Source organism: Clupea harengus, chromosome 25, assembly GCF_900700415.2.
Source record: "Clupea harengus chromosome 25, Ch_v2.0.2, whole genome shotgun sequence".
In the NCBI taxonomy this organism is placed as follows: domain Eukaryota; kingdom Metazoa; phylum Chordata; class Actinopteri; order Clupeiformes; family Clupeidae; genus Clupea; species Clupea harengus.
Genome location: NC_045176.1, coordinates 11,072,491 through 11,084,606, shown reverse-complemented (window position 1 = coordinate 11,084,606; position 12,116 = coordinate 11,072,491). Strand labels below are relative to the sequence as shown.

The 12,116-nt window shown below is 41.0% G+C and overlaps 2 long non-coding RNA genes and 1 other non-coding gene across 3 annotated transcripts; all 3 read right to left on the bottom strand.

The window, feature by feature from the left end:
• Positions 1 to 99: 99 nt before the first annotated feature.
• On the bottom strand, positions 100 to 1,370 carry LOC122128861. The gene is made up of 4 exons (XR_006151666.1): positions 1,337 to 1,370; positions 1,039 to 1,195; positions 836 to 889; positions 100 to 207 (listed from the first exon to the last, which is right to left on the bottom strand). It is a non-coding gene; the product is annotated as an uncharacterized LOC122128861 (long non-coding RNA).
• A 2,829-nt stretch (positions 1,371 to 4,199) lies between these two features.
• LOC105900505 lies at positions 4,200 to 5,940 on the bottom strand. The gene is made up of 3 exons (XR_006151665.1): positions 5,779 to 5,940; positions 5,529 to 5,582; positions 4,200 to 5,360 (listed from the first exon to the last, which is right to left on the bottom strand). It is a non-coding gene; the product is annotated as an uncharacterized LOC105900505 (transcript).
• Positions 5,941 to 7,514: 1,574 nt separating this feature from the next.
• Positions 7,515 to 8,738, bottom strand: LOC122128862. The gene is made up of 3 exons (XR_006151667.1): positions 8,606 to 8,738; positions 7,768 to 8,070; positions 7,515 to 7,622 (listed from the first exon to the last, which is right to left on the bottom strand). It is a non-coding gene; the product is annotated as an uncharacterized LOC122128862 (long non-coding RNA).
• Between the last annotated feature and the right edge of the window lie 3,378 nt (positions 8,739 to 12,116).

The following is a 12,116-nucleotide window of genomic DNA, read 5'->3' as shown; positions in this document are numbered from 1 at the left end:
CCTCAGGGCTCTTGGGCTGCGCCAGGGAAGACTGAACAGGCATAGGCCTACTCTGACTGACAGTCAAGGCGTCATCAGCAAGGTGGCAGCTGACAAGGCTGACACATCTCTGATACATCTCTGCAGGCTCCCCAGATGGTTTCGAGACCCGAGCCGCCTCCGGAGAACCTCGCATTGGCCAATTTTTCATCATAACTTGGTCATGCTCTGATTACAATAAAAAACGTTACGTATTTGTAAAAATTACTCAAAACAAGACATACACATGTCTCAAAGAACTCATGCATAGCATCATCCATATTCAATAACGTTAGGCTTAAAACACAACGTAAAAGGACATGACAAAGAACTAGATGAGAATTCTAGTCAGAGATTGACATCCAGGTGTAACAATTACTCTGTGAACTATATCAGCGATGGTATGGTTGTGGTATTTAGCAAACACTTTTGTCCAAAGCGACTTACAAAACTTACAAAAAAAAAGACATTAGAAAATGATCAGATAGAAAGATAAATATAAAAAACATGAATTACAAAAGCATTAATACTAACCTAATGAAAACAAATCAAGAAACAATAATAGGTAGCCTACCAATTAATACAATGTATAGTAATAACAATAACAAATACGAAAACTATGACTACAGAGTAGGCCTCTAGCAAATTAACTATGATGTCGCTCACCAGTAGGCCCAAGTTTCAAGCATCAATCAATCATTTATTTATTTTTAAATTAATATGGTATGAGTGGATTAAAGGGCTTAACAAATGAAACGTAATAACTACACGAAACGTTATCAGCGAAATGTCGGTTTTCTCAAATCTGTCATCTTACCTCGCATTTTCTGGTAAAGCTGTATGACTTGTCTAAGGTCTCTGGAAGGAGTGGCTGTATTTGCAATACGTTACAGACGCAAAGAAATTCAGTTATTTAACAGTCGACATGTAGCCTAGCCTGTATAGTTTACTGAAGTAGGCTATTAATAAAGAAAGTTCAGCTCTTTTTATATCTCTATTTGGTGCCATTATACGACTTACGGTCTCTGTGCTCTAGGAGGTCCTTACAATACGCAGCGATAAACTGTTGTATGTGCTGTGGGTCTTCAGTTCTTATTGCACGACACAGAGATTCCAGCAAACTCTTCAAGCCATACGGGATCAACAGTGTCCGGCGGGAGACCTTCCAGGACGCCATCTGAGAAAGCATCGAAATCAGTGAGACAGACATACATCACACGACTTCATAGAACGTCCCGCCATCGTTGAGCATACATTCCAGTAATTCATTGTTTATAAGCTATCGCTAAATTTCATAAAACATATTTTTTGGGCCTACTTTGATAGGACGAGCTAGTCCACCTAGATCCACAGCACACTAGTTCCCCCTGATTGAATCGATTCATAAATCTGTGACTATCGCCTACGTCACAATAACAACGTCGTTAGAATTAGTTTCGTTAAGTAATGATTTGATCACGGGGAAATTATAGCCTGTCCTTATTGTAATTATTAACTTCAGTAGATGCTTTTATTTACAATGTATTATTTTATTTACAGTAGATGTTTTTATTTACAATTTATGTATTATTGAATCATTGAATGTACTGCAGTGAATTAAGGTTATGAAGGCCTATCTAATCAGATCATTTAGTTTGAGATTTAAAGGTTAGTCAAATAGAGATAAAGGCAGGCGTGGTGTCCATCATAAAATACTTTATTATATTAATTAAGAATCTTGATCTAGTTGTCTTCTTACAATCTTCTGAATCCACCTCTGCAAACAAGATCTGTGAGGGAGACAGAGAGAGGGGGTAGGGAGAGAGATTAAAAGACATGACTGCTGTGTAGTGCTTTGAAGTTTAACTGTATATTGAGGTCATTTCAATTTTAAATTATAACAATTAAAACTAATTAACAGTAAGTCCCTCTGGCATATTTAACTAACGCATACATTTCTTATTAAAATGTAGACTGTAATTAATAACTGGTATTAAATGGATCACAAATTTTGTTTAAGTTTAGGGATTGATGGTTTAAAGTACATAAGCACACTTTAAGCGTAAATTAATTATGAAACTTAATTAAATTAGGAAAAATTGTTTTATGCAAAAGTTTGGGTACCCCTCTGATGTTGCATGTTAATTTGCTCTGTGTTTATAAGAAAACACCATAGCAATATGTAATTCAATTTCTAGAGAAAGCTGGATGATGGGATGTTTTTCAGACAAAAAATCTTAATGTAGCAGTATGAAATAAAATTGAATGTGAAAAATAGGCTGTGCAATAATTTGGGTACCCTTTTAAGTGTGTTGATTTGAATACCTGTAGTCGCTTAATGCTGATTGATTGAAACACAAAATTCCTTTGATCAACTGATTGAACCTTAAACTGCAAATAAAGCTGCAACAAATCATGAAAAAGCTAATTTAACATAGCTAATTGCTAGGTGTGCCTTTCCTTCATTCCCTGTTGGAGAGTAGCAACATGGGAACTTCAAAATAACTCTCTAATTACCTAAAAACTAAGATGATTTGTCAATATGAATTAGGAGAGGGATATTCAAAGTAATCAAAAAGGTTTGAGGTGTCTATCTCCACAGTCAGAAATGTAGTAAGAAAATGGAAAGCCACAGGAACAGTCCTTGTGAAGGAAAGATGTGGTAGGCCAAGACAAATATATGAAAGGCAAAGATGAAGAATGGTTAGAATAGTCACAGACAAACAACAGATCACCTCTAAAGAGCTCCAAGAACATCTTGCTGCTAATGGTGTCATTGTACATTGTTCCACAGTCCAGCACACTTTGCACAAGGACAGCCCAATGGAAGGGTTATGCAAAAAAAAAAGCCTTTTCTGCGTACTCCCCACAAGCAGTCGCTTGAGGTATGCAAAGGCTCATCTAGACCAGCCAGAATCATTTTGGAATAAAGTGTTGTGGACAGATGAAACTATGAGAGTTATTTGGTCACAACCATATGTACTTTGCATTACGGAAAAATGACTTGCTGCCTACTGTAAAATTTGGTGGAGGATCCGTCATGCTATGGGGCTGTGTGGCTAGCACAGGTACTGGAAAACTTGTCAAAGTTGAGGGTCACATGGATTCCACCCAGTATCAGCAGATTCTTGGGAACAATCTTCAAGACTCAGTCAGGAAGCTGAAATTATGCCGGGGTTGGTTGTTTCAGCAGGACAACAATCCAAAGCATTGTTCAAAATCTACCAAGGAATTCATGCAGAGGCACAGATACAATGTTCTAGAATGGCATCCCAGTCCCCAGACTTGAATATCATCGAAAATGTATGGAATTATCTGAAGCGGGCTTTCCACGCTCGCCAGCCATCAAACCTGACTCAACTGGAGACATTTTGTAAGGAGGAATGGTCCAAAATACCTGCAGTCAGAATTCAGGGACTTATCAGTGGCTATAAGAAGCATCTACATGCTGTTATTTCAGCAAAGGGAGGCTCTACCCAATATTGATGTGATTATTCCACTGGGGTGCCCACATTTTTGCACATATCTGTTATTGTTATGATGCACACAGCATTGTTTGTGTCAATTCAATACATGTTATTACAGATCTGAAATGTAACTTTTCCCATAATGTGTAAATTATGTCCAAATGAAATTGCTGCTTTGGAAGACCAGCAGATTATAATCTGAAATAATGATAATTATCAAGGGTGCCCAAACTTTTGCATAAAACTGTATATGCATATACACCTATAAGTCATACTACACATTAAGCATCAGGTATTCTCATACCTTTGAAATTGATTTTTTTTTAAAAATTGTTTTGCACAAGTACTTGTATCGTACCTGCTGATTAAACCTGGGTATGAATGTGAGAATTTGGATTGTATGGGGACCTCCTGTTTGGGGCATTAGAGGATGGCATTTCGCCCCCGCCCGGAGGCATGGGTCCAGGGTAAAATGAAGAGGAGCCAAATGCAGGGGGGTAGAGGGACCAGGGAAATCCTGTGGTGGACTGTTCATCCACGGGTAACTGGATAGGGTCAGGGGCAATGGTGGAGTCAGAATTAATCAGGGCATTTTGGCGTGGAGCGGGTGGGACTGGGATGGGAGTACACGCCCTTGGAGGATAGCCAGGTGGGGCATGGCATCTCCTAGGCATTCCTGGTTCACCCCATCCCATATTAGGCCACATGAAACATGGACAAGGGGGACCCCAGGGGTATAGACAAGGCCCTGGAGGGGGCCACAAAGGGTAAGGGGGTAAAGAGGGTGGAGGGGAGAACCATGTGTGTCCTGGGGGATACCACCCGTAGGGCTCACTGGGAGGCCCGTAGGGAGGGTGAGGGTGAGGGTGAGGGTGGTAATAGAGGGCCCCAGGTTGCTGGCCCCAGGGTATTCCGGACCGGCCAGTCTGAGGTTGATGCTGCTGCTGCGGCTGAGACTGTGCACTGAAAGGGGGAGGGGGACAGTTGTTCCCATCTCTGTTGACATGGAGAGCCCACCTCTTTCTGTCATCTGTGGTGCTGTTGCTGGGGCCTAAAGAACTTTCCCTGAGCTCAAAGGAGTGTTGTTCTGTGATAGCCTCTGAGAAAAAAAATATACATATGCATATTATCCATGTAAACAAATATCTAACTATGTCTGTTTTGCTCATTGTACACACCCACATTGCGGGAACATGATAAACGCAATCATTCTTCTCATGAACTAACGCTAACCTCTCGTGGCAGCAGCTGGATTGTTCTTCTGGGCAGCAGTTGTTACGGTACATGCTGAAAGTTTCAATTCCTCATTTACATTGGTTGCGTTTATTTGATTCCTGGGGGTATCTTTGAGTGGGTGGACACAAGCTGTGGTGGTGGTGCCTTTTGTTCCAGGACGTTGAGCCTGTTTTAAAGTCTCTGTAGGTCTTGTTCTTAAATCAGTTGCATTGGTCACTGACTGAGACCTTTTGGGGTAAGATGGGACTGGTTCCATTTGGATTTTCACTTGAGCACACTGGTTGGGCTTTTTAATTGACACATCATTCTGCATTTTAGACTGGACACTGGCATCTGGTCTTTCAGTCATTTTGAATGGCTCAGAAGGACATGTGTGTCTCTCAGCTCTAGGTTTCTGATTGCCCTCTGGGTGCACTATATAATTGGTGTCTCCAGCAGCCTCTCCAGGATAATTACTCTTGTCAAGAGGATTATAATTAGCTTGTACATTTGGTTTTGCTCCTTGCATATTGTTAGTGTCATCACACTGATGGCCCCATGAAAACAAGTCTACTTCTCCTGTGATACAGAGTTCATTGTAATCGTGGTTAACATTCGAGGTGACCTTATACCCCTCTTTCTTCAGCTCCTCTTCAAACCCATCCCCACTTATCCGATCAGCTGTTTAGAAAAACACACAAAATCAGTAATTCTGTATTTAGGCAGGGGAGACATGGTATAAATACAAGAAATGCTTGATTTGACAAAGCAGTTCCACTCCCCATTGCCCTGTGTGTGTGTTGTGTGTGTGTGTGTGTGTGTGAGCGAGAGAGAGAGACTGCAGCTTACCCATATGCTTGTGGAACTCTCGCACAAGTTTTTTAAGGTCAAATGATTCATTTTCTGCAAATCAACATTACACAATCTCAGCAATAATTACAACCAAATCAGATACAAGATGCACAAGTTAAGCAACTTAATCAGTTACAATTTGATTGGTAGTAATCATAACGCTAGTTTATAAATCCATCTATAAATCGAAAGCAAAGTGTAGCGTAATGCTAACCGTAGCTAACTTATCATCCTGAGTTAGCTTTACCTGTTTTGTATTTGATCAGTTCCGTGAAGTAGTACCAGGCAAAGGATCCGAGGTTACTCGGCCTTTTCTTTAGTGCTGCTCTAGAAAAACCCTCCAGAAGTGTAGGAAGGCCGCTAGGGATTACGTTAGCATGTTGTTTTAACATCCTTTCTCCTCCTTGAACTGCTTTTCTGTAAAGCCGTGTCTAGAACACTGTTTTAGCCATGTAACCTTAGATACATTCGAAGACTGCGCGATATCATTAGCATTATAAATAGGCTATAACGAAAAGGCTAGCGTTACCAAATTATTTCTCCAACTCACAGCGAATTGTTGTTCACACTATGTTTTAATCTTATGTCGCTGCGATGTTGTTGTTCTACAAATTGTTCCAACTGTAAAAATGCCCACACAGGAATATTCAGTGACGCACTCCAATTCGATTCGAAGATTTTGCCCACTAGGTGTAGATACTGTGAATAACTTATTTCGCTTCAGTTAAATTAAATGCTGCCCAGGTTTCTGAGAAATAGCATTGATATGCCATGTCCTTATCGGAATTTGTGAAATCAAGGTTGGTTTGGTCAGCACCATGGACAGTACCTTCTGTTCCAGTCAAATGACAAGTAGCTTGCATGACATGAGTGGTCCTTTAGCATTCCACTTACTTTTTAACGATTAAAAACACCATTTCAATCAAACGTTCTTACAGACAACAAATAAAACGTTTCTTATGCTTCTATTTATCCATGCAAGAATACCACTAATATGGGATATGTGCACATTTTATCTCTAGTTTAAAATGTATCACAATCCTTCATGGGGGTTGGTTATTTTTTCAGGGCAGAATCATGGGGTGGTTGTTGTCCTGTTGTCCTGTTGAGGTAAATATGTATAAACATTTTTTGCCTGTTTACAGATTTAATGGCACACTAATTCATAACAATGGATCTATCAAAATGTAACTTTATCAGGACATGGTGAACTTACTTTTTCAAAGTAATGTTGATGGACCACTGCGTTCCCAATGGCAAACTTGGTATGCACTCTCTCCCACTGTCCACATCACTGCTGACAGCACAAGTTGGAATGATGTCATGGACAAGCACTGGTGAGCAGGCAACGTTCCTTTGATCAGAAGTGACACAAAAGAACAGAGGCCGGCTGCCCTCGGGATCACCACCGAAGGGGTCGCTTGGAAGAAAGATTGACAGAAATGGTCTCATCCAGTTATTTGACGTGCCTGATCTCTCTTTGTCCGTGCTCAGAGATGTGTCACTGGATTGATTTCCCTTCTTCTCAGCATTCGGATCATTCACAAGAACATAATTTGGAGTGTTGATGAGCTGGGCGTTAGGCAAACCAGATGGCTTTGGTGACTGTCCTCTCCCCTGACTTGGTGACGATTCAGAAGGATGAGAATAATCTTCTGAAATGTTCTTTTGGTCATTATTCTCGGTGGATACATAGCTGCCAGGCTGTGACAGTAAGGGGTTGCTAGCTGGCTGCTTTGCTTCAGTTTCCCCTGCCATCTGGTAAAGATTCCACACCTGATCAACAGAACTTTGAAGGGCCAGGTCCACACCTGAACTGATCATCCTTGACCCATTAGGAACTGTCTGAACAGTTTGCAGTGGCTCCTCATCTGTAATATCAACAATGAACAAATATTTCACAAGACGTTGTAATCTCTATCACCATTCAAATTTGATAATGACAAACAATTATGTCAGAAAAATACTCAATTTAAGCTGGACCTGCTGTATTCCGTCTAGCGTTGACCTCTAGTGTTTTCTGAATGTGTGCTGGGTACCCTCCAGTACTACTAGATACTGTGATACCTGTTATTCTTGACTTTGATATATCTGGGGAAAGTAGAGAACACTTGTAAGACCAAACCTACTGATGCTAACCCACACCCATCACGTCTTTAAATTATAGTATTAACTGAACATACAATATGAACTATGTTGAAGGTAAAGAGAATTCAGACACAAAGTATCTCCATACCTGTCTGTTTTTTCAGTTGAGTGGACTGCCGTATTTTCTTCATCAGTCTGTCTCTCTCAGCAATGGCCTTCTTGATGGACACTTCAGGTGTGTGCTTCCCTCGGTTTCGTTTCAACAGAGGCTCACCTGTTATTCTGAAAAGTTCCATAAGCCTGATGGTTTTCATGGTTTCCTCTCTGGCTGAACTCACAGATGTTTCCTGTTCACAAAGCTTCCCTCTATCTCTCTCTCCAGCATGCTCTTGTGGGGTGTTTTCATTGGTAAGAGGAGTTGTGTTGATTATCCCTGGACTGGGACTTACTACTATAAAGAACAGAAGGCTCAATGGCAAATATTTTCATATACAAAGCCTAATGTTCCAGCAGCAGTTACTGAGTAAGCACTCTTGGGTTAGAAAATAATTATATTTCTGGTGACAGAGGTGATGCATCTGAGACTTTGACCTAATAGTGCAATTAGCAATGCTGAAGCTTTTGAATGAAACCCTCCAACCATTGTTGCTGTAAACCTTTGCACAGTATTTAATACATTAAAACAAATGCAGATAGCAATATTTGCATAGCGCATACATTTAAAATTTTTCCTACTGTCACCAACAAAAAGTGAAAGCCAAGTAAAAACAAGCAGTTTCCATTCTCCACTGAAAATGCTGTGCAAAACTAGGACTGTGTTATGCATTCATGTCAGTTTCACATTCATCTCCGATAAATGTTACAAAAAATGCACGTTTTAATATTTTAAGGTAAATAGTCTACTTAATTTCTATCACCTCACTGAATTTAGAAATCATACTTGAAGATGCTATATTGCTTTAAATTAGTTGCATGTTTGACTTTACCTCTATCACTTGCAGAAAATAAGCCCTCCTCTGCTGTCTCTGTCCAGGGTTGTAAAATAGACGCTTTATCTCCAGTAGTTTCGGGCTGATCTGTGGGCAAGCTGTCAGCAACCCCTACACACGGTGTTGATTCTAACACTTCCACTGTATACGTCATACCCTCAAATTCCTCCTGTTCCTCTAAAAGGTTTAGTGAGTGAGTCAGGTTCTGTACTGAAGGGACCTTGTGGAACACCACTTTGTCAGGGCACGCACTCATCTGAGAGCATGGCTCCTCACGTGTCTTCCTGACTCCCTGATTGGAAAGGGTGGAAGTGGGAGAAGGCTGATGCTCATTGTTACGGAAAACTATGACGTCAGGAAGATTGTCAGAGTGAACGATGATCATGGGCTTGGATGGAGGCCTCAATGATTGGATTAAGACTGAGCTCTCATTGGTGACCTGCTTCTCTGCGGGTGCTCTCAGGAACACTGCCGACTGGACGAGTGAGGTGGTGCCCTCCTCCACCTCCAGGTTTGAAACATGGATGCCCTCCCCCAAACTATTTCGTTGGTCATTTTCAGCACTGTCTCTTGGTGTTTTAGATGAAAGTGTGGCTGAAGTGGCTACTCTGGCAAGATTTGCATGGGGAATCTCCTCTGGCACAACTTCAGAGGGTGCTATACAGGTCGAACTTATTACAGAATGTCCTGTATTAGTGAGAAAAGAGACATGGCATATGATACTGATAGCACTGATAGTCTGACACTATGCTACTATGGAACTGATGGCCTCCAGGGTGACCATGTGATAAGAAATGTACATAATTGCATTGCATTTGTGTCCACCTCTCTGTTGAAGCAATAGCAGTAGCTAAGCTTGACTGTTCTCTCCATTGTACGTCGCTTTTGGACAAAAGCGTCTGCTAAATGACTAAATGTAAATGTAAATGTAAGCTGAAGTAGACTACCATTTTGGACATATAATAACAAGGAAATCATACAGTTACAACAAGTGCCTTATCTCCATTGCTGTGTATATCAAAGAACTGTATATCAAAATGTACAATCAATCAAAGAACTGATGGACTGATATACTAAAGTCTTTCGCAAAAAGTTAAAAACGTTTCCACAACATTTGTTAAAAATGACAGCTAATCAGATCTGAACTTCATACATGCCTTTCATGAATCTCAGGAGATTTGTTAGATCTTGAATGGAAAGCCCAGTATGTTCTGTCAAAAATAGGTCTTTTAGGTAAATCCATTCATAGCCAGCATTTATTGACAGTTTGAATAAGTGAAATTGTTTAATGTACAGAATCATAGGCAACAAACCTTTTCGTAAGTGTAGAAGCTCAGTGCAATAATCTGCCATGTATTCCGTGACATTTGATGGCTGTTCAACCAGCACTGCATGACTGATAGCCTGCAGCATGCTTTTCATGCCGAACGGAATAATGAGTGTTGACGGAGGATTCAGCATCTTCTCTGAAGGTGCTGCCTGTTAAAACACAAATATGGGAAACTAAGATGCCTCTTAAAACTACAGAATATGAAATTATATAGCCATATTGACATCATAAACTGCAAACAAAAAATGGATTATCAGTGAATCTGTCTAGGTTATAAAATAGTCTGGCAGGATGTACAGTGCATCTTACAAGCTTCAGCCTACCCTCACTTCTGCCATCTTAGCACTCTGGCATGCACTGTTCATTCCATGAGAAGTGAACTGTGTCATAATTGAGGGTGTGACTCATCACATTCTTTTTTTAGTGACATGGCACAGAACAGCTGAGCAGTGGCAAAGAAAACTAAATCACTGAGTTCCATTTACAACAGAAGAGCTTCATCTTTGGTTGCCTAAATCAACAAATTAGAAGAAAATAGATTAGTATTATAGTGTGGAAGTCACTGGGTCATATACATGGGTCATATATATATGCTTATTTCATTTACAAAAGTGTATTCCTCCAAGTTGTCACTCTCGCAAATGAGTCACAAATGGTCCGCCAGGTGTTCCATGGTTGTTTATGTGTATCATCTGCCTGTTCCCAGTCTATAAATGTCCTGGTTGGCCAGAGTTAAGATAGTTTCGGCCTGTAAATTTGACAAACAGATCAATGCAGTAGTTAAAGCCAGCTTCTAACAACTTCGCACCATTGCCAAAATGAAGTCTTTCCTGTCACCCAAAGATCTTGAGAAGGTCATCCACGCCTTCATATTCTCCCGGCTAGACTACTGCAATTCCTTGTATACTACAACGAGTCCAAAACGCCGCTGCAAGGCTACTGACCGGTACCCGGAAAAGAGACCATATTAGTTTTTAAAGCCCTTAGTGGACAGGCCCCTTCCTGGCCTCTCTCCACTGGCTTCCAGTGCGGTTCAAGGTTGATTTTAAGGTGCTCCTGTTAGTTTTTAAAGCCCTTAGTGGACAGGCCCCTTCTTATATCACAGACCTTTTAACCTCTTATTCCACCGCCAGGCCCCTCAGGTCGTCTAACTTAGGGCTCCTGGCAGTCCCCCAATCTAAGGTTAAATCCATGGGTGACCGCGCTTTTGCTGTTGCAGTCCCTAGACTGTGGAACAGCATCCCCCTCTATATAAGATCAGCCCCTTCTATTGACTCCTTCAATTCCAGACTCAAAACCTACTCTTATTCTTTAGCATTTGGATCCCCCTGATTTTAGTTGATAATTTGTATATTTGCTTTCTGTTCAAGGTGTTTCTGTTCTGTGATGTGTATATACAGTGGGGAAAATAAGTATTTGAACCCCTGCCGATTTCGCAAGTTTGGCCACTTGCAAAGAAATGTGTGATCTATAATTGTAATGGTAGGTGTATTTTAACATTGAGAAATAGAATATCAACAAACAAATCCAGAAAACTGCATTTTATAACATTTATGACTTTATTTGTATTTGATGCAGAAAATAAGTGTTTGAACCCCCAAGCAAACAGCAAGAATTCTGGCTCCCAATGACCAGTTATGTGCCCAAGAAGCACACAGATTAGTCCTCATTAGGCCCAACAAGGTACACCTGATCTCAACTGATGACGTGTATAAAATAAACCTGTCCAAAGAATCATACTTCACACCTTCAACCTCACCACCATGGGAAAGACCAAAGAGTTGACCAATGACGTCAGAGATAAGATTGTAGACCTGCACAAGGCTGGAATGGGTTACAAAACCATCGGCAAGCAGCTTGGTGAGAAGCATTGGTGCGATTATTCGTAAATGGAAGCAACACCAAACAACTGTCAATCGCTCTAGGTCTGGGGCTCCATGCAAGATATCCCCTCGTGCGGTATCGGTGATCATCCGAAAGGTGCAGAATAACCCCAGAACTACACAGGGGGAGCTTGTGAATGATCTCAAGGCAGCTGGGACCACAGTCACCAAGAAAACCATTGGCAACACACTGCGCCGTAATGGTTTGAAGTACTGCAGCACTTGCAAGGTCCCCCTGCTCAAGGAAGCACATGTACAGGGCCGTCTGAAGTTTGCCAATGAACACTTGAATGAT